Source organism: Capsicum annuum, chromosome 1 (assembly GCF_002878395.1).
Source record: "Capsicum annuum cultivar UCD-10X-F1 chromosome 1, UCD10Xv1.1, whole genome shotgun sequence".
In the NCBI taxonomy this organism is placed as follows: domain Eukaryota; kingdom Viridiplantae; phylum Streptophyta; class Magnoliopsida; order Solanales; family Solanaceae; genus Capsicum; species Capsicum annuum.
The window spans coordinates 236,120,680-236,143,668 of NC_061111.1; the positions used below are offsets into that span (position 1 = coordinate 236,120,680).

General features: G+C 35.5%; 1 long non-coding RNA gene across 4 annotated transcripts; it reads left to right on the forward strand.

Annotated features, from left to right (window-relative positions):
* Positions 1 to 581: 581 nt before the first annotated feature.
* LOC107848216 lies at positions 582 to 21,187 on the forward strand. Of its 4 annotated transcripts, none has more exons than XR_007053755.1 (7): positions 584 to 813; positions 2,271 to 2,359; positions 2,524 to 2,588; positions 16,884 to 17,010; positions 17,340 to 17,409; positions 19,336 to 20,261; positions 20,824 to 21,168. It is a non-coding gene; the product is annotated as an uncharacterized LOC107848216 (long non-coding RNA). The 4 variants fall into 4 exon arrangements; XR_001667908.2 differs by having other exon boundaries at positions 588 to 813; positions 19,336 to 19,981; positions 20,063 to 21,187; XR_007053753.1 differs by lacking the exon at positions 20,824 to 21,168 and having other exon boundaries at positions 582 to 813; positions 2,271 to 2,411; positions 19,336 to 19,883.
* Positions 21,188 to 22,989: the final 1,802 nt, after the last annotated feature.

Sequence of the window (22,989 nt, forward strand, 5' to 3'; positions counted from 1 at the left end):
TAAGGCGACACTCTCAGACTTAAAAGGTAAATAGTGAAATTCACTAAGGCGTTCACAATACAGTTAGTGATACATAACTTATCAGATTCTGCATGCAAGATATTGGGATGGTTTGAAAGAGCACGATAAACCTACTAAGTTAGAAAGCCAAGGGAACACAGTACTAGCATTTGTTTTAGATTGTTTACAACCAAAAGCATTGGAGTTTTGTTACTTCTTGCTGTTCAAAGCAAAATCCCCCGATTTACTTCTTGTACTACCCAATGATTTCAGCAAGTTTGTAAGATAGTTTCACGTATTCCTTGTAGATTCGACCCCAACCTAATTTGGTTACTCGCTACCAGAAATTGGGCCTATGACAATGGACTTTTTGGCGACGGTTATAAAAGTGTTGCGATAGATGGTCTATTACAACATTTCCAACCGTTGCAAAAAAGAATTGTTCTAGTAGTTCTATAACCATTGCTATTAATGGATAACCATTGAAATAGGGTTTCTTATAGCAATGGTTACTTGAACCGTTTCCATAAAGTCACCTATGACAATACTTTATTGGGATAAAAAAGCTATTTTCCTCCCTATTTTTTCACAAAATCTTCCAAAAATTTAAAAAATATATAATAAAAATAAAAAAGATATATAAGAAATTTTTTTCTCTCAATCACAAACACCAACTCACTCTCATCGATAAATATTTTCACGCACTGTGATAAGTCGTGAGCCGACTGTCGATTGCTGCGCCGACCGCCGCTCCGATCACCGCACCGACCGACACTCTGACCACCACTCAGATCTAGAAACTGAATCCTAATAGTAAGTTGAATCCCTTCCTAGTATTCCTTAATCTAATAATAGTTGCACAACGGTCGAATCACACTTCACAGTGCCGACATCGTGCTGTGGCTATAGAGTTGTTGTGATTTTTTATTAAAATTCTTAGAGAACGATGGAATTTTGAGGGAAATTGGTGTATGATTATTTTTTAGGTTTGGGTGTTTGTGGTGCTATGGCTGCAAGTTAGTGGGGATGTTTTCATTTGAAATTATTAAAAGAAATGAGATTTTGTTCTATTGTTCTCTTATTGTAAATTTTTTGGGGTACCTTGTGGTTTGTTTGTTGATTAACCATGATTTTCCATTGAAATTTTTCAAAACGATAAGATTTTTGAGCTTTTTCGGGTGTTTGTTGGATTTTTTTTTGTTGACTGTGTACTGTTGCTGCAGGTTTGTTGTGGTTTTCAGGTGAAAACCTTAAAAAGATGAAACTTTAAACTACTTGTCATTTATGGTTGTTTAATTATTTTGATTTTTGGTATTTGTGTGTTGTGGCTGTAAGCTAGGTGTGATTTGTAGTTAAGATTCGTTGAAAAGAGACTTTACGTTGCAACTCATGTTGTATGCTTGATGTTATAGTACCTGAGATAAAAATTTAATAGTACTTGCATCTATTACATTTGCATAGCAATTCAATGAGAGTTTTATCTTATTTTCTTTATTCAGTTTAGCTTCTTGTTGCATTATCGAATTTATTTTAATTGACTTAGTCTCTTAGTATGTAAGTTGCACCATCTTCCATTCTTATCGACATTCCAAAAAAGGGGAACACTTCTCTGAATAGAGCTCAAAACAATAACAGTATAGTTGAGAGCCTTATCGCAAAAGATAAATCAGGCCAATGTGGAGCAGTAATGGAGGATTAAAACTACTTGTATTATGTGTTTGGCCAAGCTTCTAGGAAGCTAAAAAATTTCAAAGATTTTGGAATATTACCATTGATAAAAGTAGCAGATGGAATATAACTTTCAGTTCACAAAATATGCTTAAAACTGTTTCATCAAATCAATCTCAAATAGATAGGAAAAGCTATTTGTCACATCAGCTTTCACTTCTAAAAGTTCATTAGTACATAGTATGTAACAACTAACAAATTATCTCATTGGTACATCGCAACTCACATGACAAATTGAAACACTGGAGATATAGAAGCACCAAAAGCAGGGTTGTCCACGTGCACGTTTTGTGTTCAACAGGTAGAAAAAAAACTAGCATTAGTATGTGTTCGCCTTGTTTAAGAAGGAAAAAAAAACTAAGTTCAATATCGATACTAGCTATATCTGGGAAATGACAAAAGTGCTTCTGTTCAACTTAAGCAATAAACAAACAAATATATCCCAATTAATTCATAAGCAGATAATCCAGGTGGTTATGTATATAGAATCAGATCATATATATATGTTTAACATGGTTGTTTGCTCATGCTTGATAATTCAGGTGTATTGAAGGTTGGTATGCAGATATTGATGTATTACAACAACAAACCCAGTGTATTCCCACATAGTGAGGTCTGGGGAGGGTAAGATGTACGCAGTCCATACCTCTACCTCTAAAGAAGTAGAAAGGCCAGATATTGATGTATTAATTTGCTATTATTTCTATTTGCTTATTGTAATTCCATAAGGTTTATTACTGGAATTTTCATTTAATTTGTTAGTTTGTGAAATCTTTCAATTGGATGATGAAACAGGTGCACTCTCTCTATTGATTCTAAGTATCCTTGGACCATTTCTATATGGAGTTTATTTGTCATAGGTAAGTGGTCTCTCTTTACTCTCTCTATCCATATATTCTTCTACTAACACTGAAATAGCATATTTATCCTTGATCCTACATGGTAACAATTTATTTGCATCCAGAATTTGTTATACTTTCTCCTAAATTATGTATGGTAATAGGGTAACATGTACACAAAGTGTTTTGACTTACGCATCGCGGAGAAAATGTTTGAGTATGTTCCTATGAAAGGAAAGTTTGAATCTGATGTATATGTCAGTTTAGTCCATTTTTAATTTGTTTCAGTCCATTCATGCAAAAGTGATTCAAAGAAAATTTGAATCTAATGTATATGTCGGTAGCACTTTGCTTGAATTTTATGTTAAGTGTGATAAACTTGATGATAATTTTTTACTAGTATGACCGAATAAAACTTGAAAGCCTTGAGATCTACTTTACAGTAGCCAAACTCCATTAGATACCGCTCACTGGAAAAGTGTTGTTCGCCACTTTTCCTTTAATCAATCCTTACCGATTACCACCAAACTTTCCATCTTAGGCTTTTTCCTGGAATTACAATCAAATTTAGCCTGTAATCTAAACAGATTCCTCACTGAGAACCTCAACAAGGAGGAGTTTAGTAATCTATGGCACATGCATAATATAATGCCCCAAATCTGGTACTCGGAATGTTACACGGTGCTTATGACCCTGAAGGATCACAAGCTAACCCATGACTAATATCTATAACTGAGCACCGAATAATATACAGTAAATATACAAAATATAAGATGTAAGGCCATAAGGTTCAAAACTGAACTAATACTAAATATAAAACAATGTCTGTAATGGGGTATAACAATATCCAAAACTGAAATAAACTGTCTGAAACATGCTGTATTCTGAAAGCCTCTAAACTGTCTGAAATCTGTGGAGTTGATGGGACATGTCCCCAACTAATCTCCAACTAACTCTGAACTACTGAAATAATAAAGTAATAAAATAATCATGCTATCCTCGAATGATAAGGACTCACTGCTAGTCTGGCTGCTGAACGTCTGATCTACTGAGGATGCTTGGTGCTCGTTCTTCTAAACCTATGGTATAAAACACCATAGCGTAAATGCATCTGTACGATTGAATATACTGGTATGCAAGTGAGGTAAGCTAATTGCGAAGGGTTTATATACATGAACAATGCTAACTGACTTTATACATAAACGTGAGAATACATGCATGAATACATAACTGTAACAGAGGTCAGGATAGGACTGAATACTGAGTTCTGACTACTGAGTCTATTGACAACATGGATTTACTGATATCTGAGTTTATTAGTAACTGATGATTGAAAGACTATTTCTGACAGTCTTGATTTTAAATAACTGATCTAAGTGTTATACGGAGCTGGATGACTGTATCTGATAGTCCTAAAATATGATGGAACTAGCTGAGTTCCTTACTGATCTGAGTGACTATTTTTGACAGTCCTGATATCTGTAGAACTGAACTGAGTTCTATTACCGAGATTGAATCTGAAACTGAGACTGTAGGAGGTAATCATCTAACCAACATGCCCCGAATCTCAACTAGTGGGGTCCAACCTATAACCCCAGCTGGAAGGGTGTCAGTACCATGCCACGAGTAAAGACAAGCTGAGAGTAAACCCTCTCTGACAGGGAGATCTTCCGTCAACCCCTCTTGTAAGGAAAACTCAAATGAGATGTATAGTCCCTAGACTCGTAGGGGTACATCTCAACCTACGATGGCTATGTAGTTCTGGAATGCAGGGATTGCTACTAAGGATCGCACCCTCTAGTAGCTGACAGTGTGTGTCCTCATCCCTGGGTTCACTCGGTGCTGAATCTTACCCCCAACTAAATAGACACAATTGATTTCCTAGATTATACTAGGCTGGATTGATTTGTTACTGATTTTACTGGTTAACTAGATTGAACTGAGTTCACTGGATTTTCTTTGACTGACGAAATACTATTGAATTCTTTTAACTGATAGAATGCAATTGAGTTCTGCTAGCTGACTGTGTTTACTAAGGTCTAAACTGAATACTACTGAGACATGATGACTAACTGAGATCACTGAGATTCCTGAGATTAATGAGATTACTGAATGGGACTGGACTGATACCGAGTTTACTGAGTTTTCCTGAGTCACATGACTGACTGAATTCTACTGATCATCGCTTTACTGAGAGTATCGTGAAAACATGACACTGGCTCTAGGCACGCAACTAAATTTTTGGGTATTTAATACCCTAGGACTCGATAGTATAAAAGTAAATCATGGCACAAGCTTGAAAGCACAACAATGGATACATATATCCATAATTCATTGACTAAGACATTTCATCAAACACTTTACATGCACTAACTTGTACATGAATGGGGATTTCATAATAACATGCTATGAAGACACTATTTTCTTCACATAGGCATTTTATCAAACACAGGGGAGCATGCTTTGGTTATACAATAATCAATAAATCAAATTATCATGGCTACTTAATTCAACTTGCAAGTTAAAGGGTTTATCAAGAATACCACATAAATCATCACACACTAAGATCAATTCTTGAAATTAATAGTCTATAATATGGATCAAAACCCAACAACAACATGAACATGAATTCTAATTCAAATAAATCATGAACATTCTTAAATATATAATCTTTGAATTGAAAAGGGATTCTTGAGCTTCATGGGTGAAACGGACCCATGAATCAACACTTGACATACCTTGATTGTGAGTTTCTTGAAGTTCTTGGAGGGATTCTTGAGATTTGTTTTTGAAACTTGGGGCTAGGGTTTTTTCCTCTTAAGAGAGAATGATTTTGAAAGTGAGGAAAAGTGATATAATAGGGTTTTTAGGGCATAATTTTGTGGTTAAAGGCTGATTTGGGTCATGGAAAAAAACCCAATTGCCCTTAGAAAGTTTTTATTTTTCATCATAGAAAACCCAATTTGGGCACCTGGCACGAAGTGGCACTATCACGTCATACCATTGGAAATTGCCAATTGGGAACTGGGATGACAGGGCGACACAGTGAAATCACGTTGCAATACTGGATGGGACCTGGAATCTTACCGCAATGCGGTGGTATCGCTCTGAGACACTGGAAACTGATAACTCTAGACTTGAGCCTTTGAGCGCCGCACCATAATCACGGAGGCCCACTGGATTTTGACAATTTTCATTTTGGCATGATCCGCGACGCGTTGATGGCTCAGGTGGCACACTATCTTACTAAAATGGCTCTAATTTTTTGCCCAAGCATCGGATTTGGGTGAATTTGGTATCGATGGAAAGCTTGTTCAATTTTTCATATGATAAAAAGTCAAAATTTTGAAAATTCCATATGTACAAAAGTGTATTTATCTTCATAGCAAGTTTTTAATTTTTTTGGGATGATTTAAAGATAGGTAGAACTATGGGGTATTACAATGTCTCCCCCTTGGGAACATTCGTCCTCGAATGAGACTTACTAAAATAGGAGAAATGATAAGCTGTAGTACATACAGATCATGAGCAACTGAGACTAGAGTACATGCCTGACATGACTGATGAACTAAATGTATCATATTGAATATGCATATCTGATGCATGAATACATGATTGGACTGACACATGACTGCATGACTGAATATCTAATGGTAATTGATACCAGGTTTGTAATGGAAATTCTTGATACCGAGTTTTTGATAAAAATCTGAGCATGAAACTGAATAAGTTCAAGGAAGATGTTTCCTTAAACTAAAAATACTAATGAGCCTGAGATTAATTACTAAATATGCATGAACAGAAAAATGAGAACGTAACTGATTCTGGAACGTGATACATGAGCTGAATATCATCTGAACTGAGTACCTTGAATACGTGGCTTACAGCTGAGATTAGAGTTTGAGGGTCAACTCATGAGCACCTCTTACCCCAAATTGGATTCATTACTAGAAGAGAGCGGCATGTTTATGTCATGAAAGTTTTGGGGAATTATAGTGTATCTCCTTCTTGGGACACTATGCTTCTTTGAAGAATGCTGGGCTGACTTTGCTGAGCTATGAGAAAAACTGAGGTAATGCACAAGGCACCTAAGAACTAAATCGTGACTATATATTAGAGATCTGAAACTAAGACATGATGCATGAACTGGGATGAACACGCAACTACCTGGTTAGTCCATTTTAGAATGATCACATTCATGAGACTCCGAATAGTGCGACTGGATGGAAAGATGGAAACCACGCCGTCCGAATTTGCTCGCCTGACTGCTAAATTGAACTACTGGATCTGCGTACTAACTCATGCTAAAAACTTATACTCGACTGGAGCATTTCTATGACACTCTTTTTATAAAATTCTAATGACTGTAGAGAGAAGCGAATCTTGGCCTGGTTTGAGTAAGACATCTGAATGGGAGATCGCTACATGGCTAGGATTCTTGTATTATGAGGCAAGGCCTATGAAACATCATCTAAGATAAAGTGACTAAACCTTATGCACTGCAACTGAGACTACTGAAAAGGTTCACATGGTGTTGAACACGAATGCATAAATATACTAATTGATCTGATTAACTGAATAACAAATAGATGAATATTGGGCATATAAGACTGAACTGTACTTAGTCTGAATAACTAACCTGAGGCTATAGATTATTATGCATAGGAGGTAAGGACTGAATGAGTGACATGAGGTGACTGGGCATGGATTTATGAAAACTATATTACTTGTAATTGCGAGACCAAGCGCATGACATGATTCAGAAACATTCTGTAACTGAGGTACTAAAATACTAATGAGTAACTGATGGCCATATGCTATGGTCGGGTAATCCTGAAAGTGAACTGAGTTTCTGATCTGGCTGGACTAGGATTGGGACTGAGATTGTAGCTAAGACGGTAATTTAGAATGTAACCATAACTAATATTATAACTGGGATTGAATGCTGGTTTTCTGATAATTGAGGTTTAAACTTATACGGACATTCTGAATTCTGATGGTTAAGTAACTGATAGTTGAAAGCCATGGTACTGTAGGAATATCTAAGTCTTTTACTAGATACTGAATACAGAATGACTACTGAATAATGTTGTAATTGAGCACTTAGGGACGGAACATCAACATCACGAATTCACCAAGGTATTTAAATTGAGGTTATACGTGACATAATCTGAGTTTTGCTGATCACTAGGAGTGGAGCATGAGTCATGTGGGCTAAACATACTGTAAGATAGGACATAAGTGCATGAGTCATGAGCTGCATGACCTGAGTCTGATATTTCTATACTCATGGAACATGATTCGTAACATTGAGTAAGCCAAAACTCCTCATACTAGGAACTTAAAACACACACTATTTTATGAAAAACGCGTGGATATAAGCTGGGTGCATGGGATTGTGACGTGAAGCATGCGTAAGTATCGTGATAGTTGAAGTACAAAACTTTGCATAGAGATAGGAATGGGCTGGGCCCCTTACTGATTTCCTACACATACTGGTATTACTATTAGAACCTGAAGGCCTGGATTTCTGAGGTACCATAACTGGACAGTTCCTGCACACTATCGGGCTATGATAGACTGACCCGCTGGGCGGAGACTGAGAAAGGTCCTGTTAATATCTGGTCTGACCTTAAAGTTGACTAGTATGTAAAGAGTTATAAAATAAAAAGAAGAAGTCCCTGAATTTGAAAAAGCATAAACATGTAAATGAGGGATCTGTAACATACCAGTGGTTGCTTCAGGAGGACTTCCCTGATTTTGTCAGGATTGAAATGCATAGTCTATTTAGGCGTTGCCTACTGGAGGCACGGGAAATGGCACCCTACTGATTTGGGCGACTGGACTGAGTTAAAGGACGACCGTGCTGACTTTGTGGATCGGGTTTAAGAAAGTCTCGAACCTTGTGACCTGACTTGCCATATTCAAAACACACATTACTGTCGGCTCTACACTCTTAAGATACTTACCACATTCTTCGCAAAGTGAATGAGTGCGAATAATGCTTGCACTATTCTGAGATTTGAAGCCTGGTGCCCTATCTTTGCTACCGTTTCTGAACTTAGGAACTGAAGCACTGGCTGAGGAAGGAGCTAGAACTTAAAACTTCTAACTATGCTGAGAACGGTTACCACCTTGTGACCCTGGCTGAGAAAAACTATAACTACCTGTTTTGGCTTTCTTATTCTCTCTTTCCTTCTTCTTAAGTTTCTGCTCTTCAATCTGTTGAGCATGGACCATAAGTCTAGATATGTACAGTTCCTTAATCAATATCGCAGTCCTACACTCCTTAACCACTCTACCTGAAACCCCAGACACAAACTTACGCATTTTGGATCTATTGTCTACTACTACAGAGGGAGCATACCTGACTAACTAGGTGAACTTGAGGGAGTATTCTTTTACATTCTTGCTACCTTGTCTGAGATTGATAAACTAACACTTTGGCTTTTTTCTACTCTAGGGGAAAGAATCTATCTAAGAAGGTCGTAGCAAACTCCTCCCATTCTATGGGCCCTGCATGTATATCGCTGTCTACTTCCCACTGTTTAGACCACGTATGGGCTACATCTTGTAGCTAATAAGCGGCTAACTCTGCACTCTTACTGGATGTCACTCCCATGATGTCTGTGACTTTCTGAACCTGGTCGAGGAATTCCTGTGGACCCTCTTCGGACTTAGAATCGGAGAATAGTGAGGATTCATTCGAGTGAAGTCTCAAATCCTGGCTGCAGCTGAATTGGCTACTGGGTTGGCTGGAATAACAACTGGCCATTCATTCTAAGTTGTGACTGAATTTGCTAGAGTTGTAAACGCAGTCCTGAATTCTGCATGGGAAACATATTTGTCCAGGGGATCTGTCTAAATGGGATGAGGTGCTGACTGATTACCGATTCTTCTTTCACTAGCCCCCTTTGGAAGGCATATTCTATAAGCGAGAGGAAGAAGCAGATTAGACTGAGAAAATAATTGGAGATTATGCTCACTGGCACGACATGAATTCTGAAAAAAGGGAAACTGTTCCTAAAACATCTCATAGCCTCCTGCACATAAGTGTGGTGCACAACACACCCATGCATAAGACTCTACTAGATGCGACTTTTCAGATTTCCTAGGACACTTTGAACCTTAGGCTCTGATATCAAGTTTGTAATGCCCCAAATCTGGTACTCGAAATGTTACACGATGCTCATGACCCCGAAAGGCCATAAGCTAACCCATGACTGATATCTATAATTGAGCACTGAATAATATACTGTAAAAATGCAGAATATAAGATGTAAGGCTATAAGGTTCAAAACTATTACTGAATAAAAAACAATATTTGTAATGGGATATAACAATACCTAAAACTGAAATAAACTATCTGAAACATGTTGTAGTCTGAAAGCCTCTAAACTTTTTGAAATCTGTAGAGTTGATGGGACATGTTCCCAACTAACTTCGAATTACTAAAATAATAAAGTAATAAAATAATCATGCTATCCTCAAATGATGAGGACTTACTGCTTGTCTGGCTGCTGGACGTCTGATCTACTAAGGATGGTAGATAGCTCGTGCTTCTAAACCTATGGTATAAAATACCATAGTTCAAATGTGTTAGTACGATTGAATATACTGGTATGCAAGTGAGGTAAGCTGAATGCAAAGGGTTCATATGCATGAACAATACTAACTTACTATATACATAAATATGAGAATATATGCATGATACGTAACTGTAACTGATGTCGTGATAGTACTGAATACTGAGTTCTGACTACTAATTCTACTGACAACATGGATTTACTGATATCTGAGTTTACTAGTAATTGATAACTGAAAGACTGTTTCTGATAGTCCTGATTATAAATAACTGATCTAAATACTATACGAAGCTGGATGACTATATTTGACAATCCTGAAATATGACGGAACTAGTCGAGTTCCATACTGAGCTGAGTGACTATATCTGATAGTCCTGATATCTGTAGAAGTGAACTGAGTTCTATTACTGAGACTGAATCTGAAACTGAGACTGTGGGAGGTAATCATCTAACCGACATGCCCCGAATCTGAACAGGTGAGGTCCAACCTGTAACCCCATCTGGAAGGGTGCCAGTACCATGCCACGGGTAATGACAAGCTGTGAGTAAACCCTCTCTAACAGGGAGCTCTTTCGTCAATCCCTCCTATAAGGAAAACTCAAATAAGATGTATAGTCCCTAGACTCGTAGGGGTACATCTCAACCTACGCTGGCGACGTAGTTCTGGAATGCAGGGATTGCTACTAAGGATCATACCCTTTGCTGGCTGACAGTGTGTGTCCTCATCCCTGAGTTTGCTCGATGCTAAATCCTACTCCCTACTGAATAGACACAGAACTGATTTCCTAGTTTATACTAGGCTGGACTGATCTGTTACTGATTTTACTAATTAACTAGATTGAACTAAGTTCACTGGATTTTCGTTGACTGATGGAATACTACTAAATTCTGTTAACTAATAGAATACTACTGAATTCTGCTAGCTTATTGAGTTTACTAAGGTTTGGACTGAATACTACTGTGACATGATGACTAACTGATATCACTGAGATTCCTGAGATTAATGAGTAAGAGATTACTGAATGGGACTGGACTGATACTGAGTTTACTGAGTTTTCTTGAGTCACATGACTGACTAAATTCTACTGATCATCGCTTTACTGAGAGTATCGTGAAAACATGACACTGGCTCTAGGCACACAGCTAAATTATCCGGTATTTAATACCCTCAGGACTCGATAGCATAAAAGTAAATCATGGCACAAGCTTGAAAGCACAACAATTGCTCCATATATCCATAATTCATTAACTAAGACATTTCATCAAACACTTTACATGCGCTAACTTGTACATGAATGGAGATTTCATAATAACATGCTATGAAGACACTATTTTCTTCACATAGGCATTTTATCAAACACTTGGGGAGCATGCTTTGGTTATACAATAATCAATAAATGAAATCATCATGGCTACATAATTCAACTTGCAAGTTGAAGGGTTTATCAAGAATACCACATAAATTATCGCACACTAAGATCAATTCTTGAAATTAATAGTTTATAACATGGATCAAATCCTAACAACAACATGAACATGAATTCCAATTCAAATAAATCATGAACATTCTTAAATATACAATCTTTGAATTGAAAGGGAATTCTTGGTCTTCATGGGTGAAAGGGGCCCATGAATCAACACTTGACATACCTTGATTGCGAGTTTTTTGAAGTTCTTGGAGGATTCTTGAGATTTGCTTTTGAAACTTGGGGCTAGGGTTTTGCCTCTTGAGGGAGAATGATTTTTTTCTTTTGAGAAAGTGAGGAAAAGTGATATAATAGGGTTTTTAAGGCATAATTTTATGGTTAAAGGCTTATCTAGGTCATGGAAAAAGACCCAATTGCCCTTAGAAAGTTTTTATTTTTCGTCACTGAAACACCGATTTGGGCACTTGGCGTGAAGTGGTGCTATCGCATCATGCCATTGGAAATTGCCAATTGGGAACTGGGCTGATAGCACGCCGTGGTGAAATCGCATTGCTATATTGTACGGGACCTGGAATCTTACCGCGATGCGGTGGTATCGCGCTAAGACACTGGAAATTAACTACTCTGGATTTGACCTTTGCTGCAACGCGCCATAATTGAGGAGGCCCACTAGATTTTGACAATTGCCATTTTGACATGATCCGCAATGCGTTGATGGCTCAGGTGGCACACTATCTTACTAAAATAGTTCTAACTCTTTGCTCGGGCGTCGGATTTGGGCGAATTTGGTATCGATAGAAAGCTTATTCAATTTCCCACATGATTAAAAGTTAAAATTTTGATATCAAGTCTTTAACATTTTAGGATGATTTTAAGATAGGTAGAAGTACGGGGTATTGCACATAAGGTGTAGTATCACATGAAAAATGAGGAAGGCTAAATTAGGGGATAACCATTAACATTAATAGGAACCATTTGGTTGTATGCTCGCTTAAGAACCTTCTCTTATAGATTGCCTTGTTTTAGACTTCTAGCTAAATGTGATGCACAATCTATAACTACTGAAATCAAAAATTAAAAAAAATAAAATCGAACCGAATTACCGAACGTTACCCCTAAGTATTACTACTATTTAAAATGTCTAAATCCAATAATACTTGTACATGGGTTCATTGATGTTGTTATTGTTGGTTCACATTTTTGAAGAGTCCAAGCAACATAGATAAGAGATACCCTTAAGTTTGCAATCTCAAAACCTAATAATTTTGTTCTTCTATTCAGTAAAGTGTTCTTAGTTTGGATTGCTTATGTTTGTTAAACTGTTAAAATTTTTGTGCAAATTTCTTGGGCCGCCTGTTTCATGTGGTTGACACTGTTAAAATTTTTGTGCAAATTTCTTGGGCCGCCTGTTTCATGTGGTTGACAATGTTCATATTTTAGCTTAGCATGAATCACAATTTTGGTGATTTTGTTGTGTTATGTAGGATTTTAATGGATAGTGAGGATAAAATTTGGATGAATTGTTTAATATGGTCTGATGAGTTCAAGCGTGGAGTGAAATATTTTCTTGAAAAGGTATTTGAATGAGCTTCTCATGAAAATAAGATATTATGTCCTTGTAGAGACTACAAGAATCAATATTAGCAGAATAGAGATGTGGTGATGATCACTTGCTTTCTAGAGAGTTTCTTACTAGTTACACCAAATGGACTTTCCATGGAGAAATTGCTTCCTCGAGAAAGACACATCGTCCAATCAATGATGATAAAGGTTCTAATATGCGTTATGATATTAATGGACTACTTCACGATACGTTTAGAAATATAGATGTTGAATTGAGGCATGTAGGAGGAGTTGGAGAGGGATTACCTGAAGATGCAACTAAAATTTTTAAATTATTGGAGGAAGGAAAATAATAATTATATTCGGGGTGTGAGAATTTTAGTTTATCCTTATTTAAATCATTGCATGGGTTGAGTAATGCAACATTTTCAGATCTCTTAGTGTTGATAAAAAAGGCCTTTCCCTTTGGTCTGATACCAGAGTCTTTCAATAAGGCCAGAAATATGATAAGAGATTTGGATCTTGATTATGAAAAAAATACATGCATGCCCTAATGATTGCATGTTATTTTTGAAGCATAATGAGAAAGCTGAGATTTGCTTTGTATATGGGACTTCTAGATGGAAGAGTATTAGTGGTTCCTCAACCAATGCAAGCTCTAAAATTCCCATAAAGGTTTTAAAAAAATATTTTTCCTTAAAGGCTAGGCCTCAGAGGATGTTCATGTGTCCTGAAACAGCATTGCAATGAAATGGCATGCTAATGAATGATCGAATGACAGAAATCTACGACATCCTGCTGATGGCTAAGCATGGAAGGATTTTGATAATTTGTATCCAGACTTCTCTAGAGATTCTCATAATGTTAGGTTAGGTCTCTCAAGTGATGGTTTCAATTCATTTTGAACCATGAGTATTTCTCATAGAATGTGGCATGTTATGCTGATGAACTATAATTTATCACCATCGATTTGCATGAAGCCAGAGTATCTTATGTTGTCAATGATTATTCCACGGCCATCTTCTCTTGGAAATGAAATAGATGTGTATTACAACCACTACTTGATGAATTAAATAAACTATAGGAATCTGGAATAGATACATATGATGTCGAAACCAAACAAACATTCAAAATGCCTGCAACCTTAATATAGACAATTAGTGATTTTCCAGCATTAGCAATGCTTTCAGGATGGAACACTAAGGGAAAATTGGCATGCCCTACTTGCAATCATAAAATATGCTCTTAATATCTCTAACATAGTCGAAAGATGTGTTATCTGGTTTATCAGAGATTTTTGCCTCATGATCATCCACTGCAAAAATATAGGAAGTCATTTGATGCTAAGAAGGAACATAGACCCGCATCCATTCCTTTGTTGGGTATAGAAGCGCGAATTCAACGATGTTTTTGGAAAGGGCAAAAAGAAAAGGTCTCGAGATAATAAGGGTCCTTTGAAGAAAAGATCTATTTTTTTTGAATTTTTATATTGGCCAGATAACAAATTGAGGCACAATCTTGATCCAATGCACACAAAAGAATATATGTGATAGTTTGCTTGGGACTTTATTAGAGATAGATGGAAAGTCAAATAATTATTTAAATTCTCAATATGACTAACAAGAAATAAGAATGCAGGAGGAGCTACAACTGGTAGAAGATAGTAAAGGAAAGGTAAGTTTGGCTTAATCTTCATTCTCCATGGAACCGGAATAGAAAACATTGTTTTGCAGACCTTGAAAAATGTCAAATTACCTAAAGGGTGTGCTTCAAATATATCAGATTGCGTGCATATAAAGGAGATAAAGATATCAGGGTACAAGAGTCATGATGCTCATTTTATAATGCATCACTTGCTACAGGTTGTTGTTAGAAAAGTGCTACCTAAGAATGTTGCATTGATATTGATTAGGTTGTGAAATTTTTTTAGAGCCATATGTAGTAAGGTAATTAGGCCGAGAGATCTTAAAAAACTGGAGTTTGAAATTAGTGAAATTACATCTAACCTTGAAATGATTTTTCTTCCAGCATTTTTTGATATAATGCTACATTTTCCTGTTCATTTAGTAAATAAAAATAAGCTTGGGAATCCTATTCATCTTTGTTGGATATATTCCATTGAGAGGGCCCTATGTAACCTTAAGGGGATTGTTCGTAATCGATTATGTCCAGAAGCATCAATAGCAGAAAGTTATTTGGTTGAAGAGTGCTTGACTTTTGTTCAAGATACCTACATGATGGTGTGAAGATGCGATTTAGTAGGTACCAAATTAAAGATGAGGAATCCATTCTAAATTTGTTCCTTATATTCCCTAAGAGTGGTCATCCAATTGGAAGTGAGAATACAAAAAATTGCACTTTTTTATGGATGCAAAGTTATGTTATGAAGCACATCGATATGTCCTTTTTAACATGAGAGATGAAGAAGTGGAAAAGTTCATTGAATAAAATATTTACATATTAAACTTTATTTATTTGTATATGATAAGGTACATAAACATCTATTTATAAAGGCCTAGTAATTATATTTTCAATATTCTTAATTGCAGGGAACATAAAAATTCATTAAGTAATCATACTAGATCTAATGCATGGGTAAGAGCAAGGAATTATAGTCGTGAATTCAGCAGTTGGTTTGAATAGAAAGTTAAAAATGTTGAAGTATCCCATCAAATAAAATGGCTATCTAGGGGGCTTATATAACTCATATTTCATCAATGGATATCGATTTCATACAAAAGATCAGGATGCCGTATTCAAGACTCAGAATTGTAGAGTGACTTTATAAGCAATAACTGATAGTTTTACTAGTGCTAGGGACCAAAATCCCATAGATGGAGAGGTAGTTTATTGTGGAGTCATTTGAGATATCATTGAGATTGATTACTATGGTTATTTTAGTGTTGTATTTTTTTAGATGTAATTGGCATCAGAAAGAAGTAGATGGGCATGGGTTAACTCAGGTATACTACAACACGTTATGCAGTCAAGATAATCCTTTTGTGTTGGCATGTGTTGGCATAATAAGTTTATCAAGTTTTTTATGTTCCGAATCCAATTGAGAAGGATGTTTATTATACAAGGAATAAACTCCCTGCTGATTTGTATGATCTAGAGAAAGAAAATTTTCCTAATATTGGAGAAACATTTTTGAGGGGGCCTAATGATGACATTGGTCCCTCAACTAGATTTGTAAGGGTACCTTTAGATGGGAAAGAGAAAACTGAGCCATTGTTGATGTTGATAATCCATCTACTGAAGAACATTCAAAAGAGATAGTTGTGAAAACATCCGAACCCGAGGATGAGTTTGACGATAATGATTGGGATTGGATAGAGGCAGATGATTAGATAAGAAAGTTCTTTTAAATATATGCTCATCATTAATTTCATTTTTTTGAGAGTGTTAAATTTTCTTTTCGTACATATTTTATATCCATGCCTGTTTAGAAATTGAATCACTTTAATTCTTAATATAGAGAGAACATTGCGACTTAGTATTTGCTTATTCATTTCTTTCATGGGATTCAGTAGACTATGCAACACTAGGAGCTTCTTCTAAGTTGGCAGCCATTCTTTCAAGATATCCATTTTAGGTATATTAGGGGTGTGATAAGTTTGTTTTATCTTTATTGAGAATATGGATTTTGGGAGTTTTGGAGCATTATGCAGCACCTCCAGGGTCTGATAGTTTTGTTTTATCTCTATTGGGAATAATGTATTTAAATAAAACCTTTTCAGGTTGTGCAATCCAAATTGCAGGAATTTTAAGGCTGCTGATTATCCTTGGTTTAGTGGGATTTTAAAGCAACTTGTTGGCCCTTTGAGTACACAGTTATCTGATCGGCGATCCAACATAATCTAATAGGTTTGGTTCCATAACACTGACTACTATGTCATATATTTTGCCTGTGGGCCTAGATATACTACATAATTTAGAAACTATTAGATAAAATAAGATAGAATCGAGCAGTGATTTTCTTATGGCATGCTTACTGACTGCGATGAGTCACCAGCCTCATTACAAAAGTAGTGATTGTGATCTAGATTTTAGATATGCTATGCAGATTAAATGCACCTTTTTTATGTTTAGTCTCAGTGGATGCTGGTAATCGCATTTAGTTGTTCTTATTGCTATACAAGCTGAAAAAGTTTTTTCAGTTCATCTATATAATTTAATTCTATTTTTTTTGCAAGATGCTCTCTAACAGCTCGTGGGACATGAATGCCTTCTCTGTACATATGAAATGTACTTCTCTGTACAAATGTACGGTTTGAAGTTTGAACCAAAGCTTCTTAATTATGCTGAATTCGGTTCCTACACTCTATCTTCTCCCTTTGTGCAGTGTTATTTTGTTTTTATTTGCTTTAAATTGTGGATGCGTCTTTGAAAGTGAGAAAAATATCTCTCGCTATGAGTAAGATACATGTACTAGAAGTTTGGCGTTGTTGCAGGTGTGAAATTCTGCTCTAAGGGCTAAGGGTAGTCCATAGGTCCAATTGTACTTTAATCTATCCTTAACTCTATCTTAAGTTATTTTTGAGTTGCTACAGAGGATAAGTTACTATATTTGGAAAAGGTTTTATATTTGAGGGTTAGACTTTAGACACCCCAGCTTGGCTGGAAATAAGTCATTTTTAGGAAATGAAAATGATAGTGAAGTAAATTGAATGGATTTTGGCTTCTATTTCTCTTAATCCATTTGTGGAAATTACACTTTTTAGAGAAAATTAGGACTCTCTTCCCTTTTCCCTTGGTTTTAGATGCATTTTCTAGTGGTGGTTTTGTTTATTGCCTTGTAATTTGAGTATTTGACCATTATTAGATTTTAGAGAAATTGATTTTTATTGTTATTGGTAACATAATTGACCTTTTCCTTGATTTCCTAGATTTACTATCTTCCTGGTGTCTAGAATGCTTTAAGGCTTGGTTATGTTGTCTCTTTTATCAGTGTCTGAGTTTGCATGTTTCACTAGTTTCTTGATTTGTATGTTTATGTGTAAATAAAACTGTGTCCTTCTCTATTCTCTAATTTCTAACTTATTTTTCCTTTATTTCATGATTAGCCTTTTCAGTTAGTTATTGGGTTCTTTTGTATAGTGTTTCAAATTTGGTGAAGTTTATTTGATCTTATATCATGAGAAGCTCTTGATCTTGTTGACATTCTTTATATGTGCCTTATAGTGTCATAGTACTTCTTTCTTTGTATCTGAAAACATTGTGATGTTTTACCTTTGTTGTGTGTCTTGATTGTTCTGTAGGATTTCATTGGTCATGTTGTAGTTGTCTATCTCGATTGTTCTGGAAAATCAACCCTTTGGCTGCTGTTTTATCCCCAATTGAATTTCATCCATATTTTCATCTTGTTTGGATTGGATTTCCATTGAGCCATGGTGGATTCATTTCTTCAAGAAGGTTAATTAGCAAAAAATGAAACATGCAGTCAGCATGTGTCTTTGTTGGGAATCAATTAATTTGCTTGGATTGCTCTTATTTTATCTCACATAGAATTCTTAAGATATACTAATTAATTTTCAGATATTTTTTGTTTTTTTGCATGTGGTTCTAATTAACTGATGAAGCAAATACACTGCTTTATATATGATTTAAAAGAGTAGAAATGAAACATGCAATCACCATATATATCTTTGCTGGAAATCGACTATTTTGCTTGGATTGCTCTTATTTTATCTCACACAAAATTTTAGAAATACTAATTAATTTCCAGATATTTTTTGGTAGATTACATGTGCTTCTAATTAAATGATGAAGCAAATACATTTCTTTATATATGATTAAAAAGAGCAGGGATGAACCAAGTTCATTTTTCTGTGCACATATTTTTTGTACCACACACACATAAATATATAACAGGGTAGGTTACAATTACTATAATTGTTCTACTTATATCTAGGTCCTATCTTTTTCACCTTCTACAGCAAAACATCCAGCCGGTCATATCTGGTTCTTGAGTAGGACTTTTTAACTGCACCTATCATCCCTTCCAGGAATAGAAGATATTATGTGACAAAACAAAAATGTGGAAATCAGATAACTAATAAACAACGATAATACACTTCTGAATATCTGAGGAATCCATGCCTGACTAGCTAGTCTAGCAATGAAAGGTTTTGTGTTTTTTTTTGTTATTTTAACCAGCTTCACATTACATTTTTGTTCTTGATCTTACAGAGTCTTAAAGAATCATGAATCAACAAGGGTGTTCGAGAAATTATCAGAAAGCTAAAAACTTTCTTCCAGCTGGATCACTAGTAGCTCCCAGAACAAGTGCAATAGGTGCCAGCTATATCTCAAGTACCAGAACAAGTGCAACATATGGCAGCTATATCTCAAGTACCAGAACAAGTGCAACAGGTGTCTCCAGATTCCACCTCTCTTGCAGCACCAGAAGAGGAGCAAGTACGACAAGAGTTGCCACTCCCACTATTCGTGCATCATAAACCACAGCTGAACGAGTGCAGCAAGATCAGTCACAACTCACTAATTTTTAAGCAAATGAACAATCTGGAGAAGGAAAGGATAAATATATATATATATATATTATCTACATTTCAGTAATTTTGTTATTGATATTATTGTAGTACCTTCAACTAAAAAAAGAAAAAGAGGAAATACACAAATGCAAGCAGTACATGGATAGACTGACTATCAACTGATAGTGCTAAATGAGTTGAACTAGTCTATTGGTCTAACTAAAGTAGCGCTCATTGAATTTTCCAGCTTTCTTGGCGCATTGGCATGGAATGAGACATTTTATCCTCTTAATCCCAGTTGGACAAAGTTGAAGACACACGATGATATGTGGAGCTATATTTAGGTTCTAAGTTATCAATATTTTGATTTCTACTTAGAAAGCTTTTCACAGTTTTTACACTAATTCAATTCAACCAAATTATAGGAGAAATATGTCATTCTCAACAATGGAAAAGATTGGGCTATGAGCAATTACTGCTTTTAGAGGGTATAAGTTTAGACTCAAGAAAGATCACTTTTATGTCTACACCGATAATGAAATTCGAAGGGCAAAAAGGCCTAGCATTGTTTCAAAACTAGTATTTGAGGATCTCCTTAAGTATTGGAATTCCGAAAAAGCTGAGGTATGATATAAATGTGAACAACTATTACATTATTATTAGCAAATATTTATTATTGAATTCATCACGCCTGATCTTCCTTTTTACGTTTTTCTTTCTTTCTATATAAGGCATCAAATTCTACATGTTAAAACTTTCATTGTCTCGATATGTTTATTAAAAACTTATTCATAAATATTGTCTTGTAGGATAAATCCATTACTAACAAAGAAAATAGGAAAAAGTTTAAGTATCCTCACACTACGGGCAAAATAAGTTTTTCTCTAATCACCGAGTTTGGTGTTTTCTCATATTGTTACTATGAACTTGTTGACTTTACTTGATAATATTTTAATGCTGACTTGCATGTAACTGAGAAAAAAGGAAGGAACATTTTGGTGCTTTGACAAATAAAAAATTCTTTGTGGTTACTAGAAGAAGAAAACCTGATCGAGTATGTAAGGACATATCTGAAGAGATTAAAAACAAAATAGTATGGAATTTTTTATTTCAAAATTGATCAAGATCATTATTTTCTTAAATATTGAATCAGCTAAATTTACTTGCTCTTGAATCTGATGTGTAGGTTAAAATAAAGAGAAAGAGACTCAAGAAAGTGAAGATGGTACTCAATCAACTGATGCATTCACAACATTTATGGGCCTAATGGTTGAGGAATTTTTATTGAGTTTACTTGAATTGCTTTCCACATGTTTTAAATTATTAATTCATGCTCTAATTTATGGTTATGGGGACTAAATTGGAGCATTGTATTAATGTTTTGAATGGGGGACATGGTTTTCCCCAAATTAACGAAATTTTGTCTTGTTAATTGCATTAACCTCAACCCGCCTTGTTAACTTAATTTTTAATATGGATAATTGCATAGTTTAACTTGTCTTTTGAACCCATTGCATTGCATAAAAGGATAAATGAATTAATATAGTTTTGGATGACCTTGGTGACCTTGGTTTTGTATTTTTATTAGAACTTGGGAGTCAATTTGGTTATATGGATTGATTTGTCATAATTGAATTAACTGGTAAGTATATTGGTATGATGATATGTGTTGGTAAATGACTTAATAAATAACTCTTAGGTTAGTGGTTGGTTTATGTGAAAAGTATTTTAAATTGGGCTTAAAGAAAATTGTGTAGCTCATTGTGAAGTTGTAGTTCCTAGGAGGATCGTAGTTCCTAGGAGGATCAACACTGAAAATCACATTTGCCGGCGTTAGGGGTCCATATGACCGTGTGCTTGGTGCATATATTATACATATATTTTGGGAGGGTTATTACCTTGATATTTTTAGTCTTTTCTCATTTTTTCCTCGATTCATGTGGCTAACACGCACTGGGACCCTTTCAACAGGGAGACATGGACCCATATAGCCCATGGGTGCCTTTAGGACAGACTGAGCTACATAGTTTAGGCTAATACTTTAAAATCTTATGTTCATGACCCTTGTCCCTATCCTGACATCCTATATATAAGTATATGAACGTGGTGCAAATGTTTTATGACTGGATTTTGGTCATTGAATTATTTTTTCCATATCCCATAAGTTACTTTCCAGTGCTCACCCCACTGACCGTCCTTGAACACTGCATCATTTTATGATGTAGCATTCAAGGGATTTTCTATTGCTCCTATTAGCGTTAGGTAGTTGAGTACTCATGTGGATTTGCTGTGAAGTGGTGAGGATCCATCCTTCAAAAGGCCTTATCATTTTACAGGTTTCTTTATTATCTTAGTACTTTGGATTCTTTTTGTCATAGTCGGGAGAATGTCCCGATTTAGTTTGTACTCTTTGTTTAGAGGGTTTTGTGGACAAGTATGGGTTGTTTGTTTGTTTGGATTCTTAGAAATATCATTTAGTTTATCTATATTTATTTTTGCTATTTTGGGTGTCTTCCACTTTTTATTGTTAATGTGCACTTGAGGTAAGGCTAAGGGGGTGGTCTCCGGCCCACAATGGGCTTAAGATACTCGTCACGGCCAGAATCGAGTTTGAGTTATGACAGTAACTTTCCCTACATATACTTCATTCTTAATTATTTCAAATTTATCAGAAATAAACACACATCTAAATCCATTCTTAGTAAGAAGTGATGTTGAAACTAAGTTCTTTTACAACCCAAGAAAATTAAGGATATTGTTTAGTGTCACCATTTTGCCAAATGTTATTTACAAGCTAATCTTGCCTTTTTCTTCAACTTTTCCAGTAGCAGAGTTGCCATGAATATTTTTCTCATCAGGTTGAGCTAGAGTATATGATGCACAGAGCTCTTCGCTAGCAAAAATGTAGAAGTAGGCATCAGATTCCATCCACTATTCTCTTGAATTACCAACCATATTGCTTTCACAAGGCATGATACAAAGGTTGTCCATTTCTTTTTTGGATTAGTCACATTTGATAGATTTTTTTTTCTTTCCCTTTTTTTGGAACCCGACAAGCAGGATCCTTATGATCAACTTTTACATAATTGAAGCAATTTCCTTTGGATTTCTTCTTAGGAGGATTGCTTTGCTATCCAGATATTTTCTTCATTTCCATTAACGTTACGATGTTTGTTCCAGATATTACTAAATTTTCACATGAACTCTTTATATAGCCTTGATATCCTTTTTAATTATAAATCTTATAACGAGATCTTCAACTATCATCTCTTTGTGTTTGTATTTCTATTAATTTTTGAAGTCCTTCTATGAAGGAGGTTACTTCTCAATTATGATATCCACTATAAATGCA